Source organism: Aplysia californica, unplaced genomic scaffold (assembly GCF_000002075.1).
Source record: "Aplysia californica isolate F4 #8 unplaced genomic scaffold, AplCal3.0 scaffold00563, whole genome shotgun sequence".
NCBI classification, from domain to species: domain Eukaryota; kingdom Metazoa; phylum Mollusca; class Gastropoda; order Aplysiida; family Aplysiidae; genus Aplysia; species Aplysia californica.
The window spans coordinates 294,450-296,074 of NW_004797833.1; positions in this window are offsets into that span (position 1 = coordinate 294,450).

A 1,625-nucleotide genomic window follows, 5' to 3' on the forward strand; every position below is an offset into this window, starting at 1 on the left:
TATATATGCAAATACAAATTCGTGAAGATAATCCGATTTCTATGGGGCCATACCATTGACGAAAGTGAACTACTTTGAACAACTGAGCAATTTATTACTTTCAACAACTGAGCAATTTATAAACCCCGCTAGAAAAGAAAGGGTGGGGGGGGGTAACCTCAAGAAACAACACCTCCATAGTGCTGGGGGATGGGGGAGGAAAGACATCAAGCTAACTGTAATCCATTCTATAAAGAAGTGATTTTAATATTACCAAAAGCATTCGGAAGTTAAAAAAAACCCTGATGTTATCTTTTTTGTCTAATGTGTGATTTTACTCCCCCATCAACACAAGTAAGATCATTTACTTAGGATATAGGCTTCTGGCCCTGTCTGTCAAGGCCAACCTGAGCTGAGAGGAAAACAACATCCAAGCAGAAAGACCGAGATACACAATAAAAATGTTCTCCCGACTATGGAATCGAACTCCGGTCTCCTGCATGAAACAGCAAAGTGCCTATCCGCTACACCAGACACCCGCAACCTGAAGTTTGAAAACAAGCACCTACTAGCTGGCAACAAAAGATCAATACATGTCACAGTATAATACTGCAACAACAGGAATTCAAAACACAGAAATAACAGACGGACATGAAAAGAAGCAGGCACAGTAAAAACTTTACTATAATTTCTATCATAGAATGACTTCCGAGCTGGATGGACATTCCCATGGTATTGCCACTCAGTCTTCAGCAGTCACAACTGGAGCAAGTGCAAGCTTCTTGTACGACTTCAAATGTGACTAAAAACAACAGCAAAATCAGGAAACAAGAGGGTCAGAATAGAATTTAATTTGCACAATAGGCCTAGGCCTATACCACAGAATTCTACACCTATAGAACGGGCACTGTACCACGTGACCTGTGAGGAATTGAAGACCGAAAACAATGGCGTCGAGAGGGCAAGATTTATCGTTTTCGGAAGTAACCCTATAGCTTTTAAAGCAAGAGCGGCTTTTTCAAACGAGTGAAAAGTTGAACATTTATTTACTGTCCAGTTTGTAATAAATTCACTGTGCAACCTGGAGATTGGAATTAAGGTTCTAAATTGTTGTGTTTTTGGGTGCAACAAGTTATTGTGCAAAAGTAGGAGAATCTAGATCTAGATCTAGATATTATGTTCGATAATTCAGTAGCCTAAATATTTGATAATAAGTTGCGCAACAAATTTTTGACCGCACGCTACAGTAATAGTCGATAGCGTATTATTTTCATCCGAAATATTAATTTACGCATCCATACCCCTTGTTGGGCCTTTATAAGCACATGTAGTCCTACTTTAATTATGTTACTTTCATAAAATTGTTTTTGAAAGCATTTTCAATTCCTTTCACTTTCACTTCCCACGCGCAGGCACATATAATTATGATTACAATTTAAGATTCCAGATCTGACGAATGTATTTATTAAATAGCGTATAATACTGGGTTAGCCAAAGCATTGCAATGCGCGCTATTATCAATTATTGAATTGTAAAAGGACTTCAATTTGATCCCAAACAAGAGACCACTTATTTTTTTATACGTATTTATGAATGTGTGTTTGTTTACTGTGTGCGGGGATTAAAAATTAAAGATTAAAGATTCC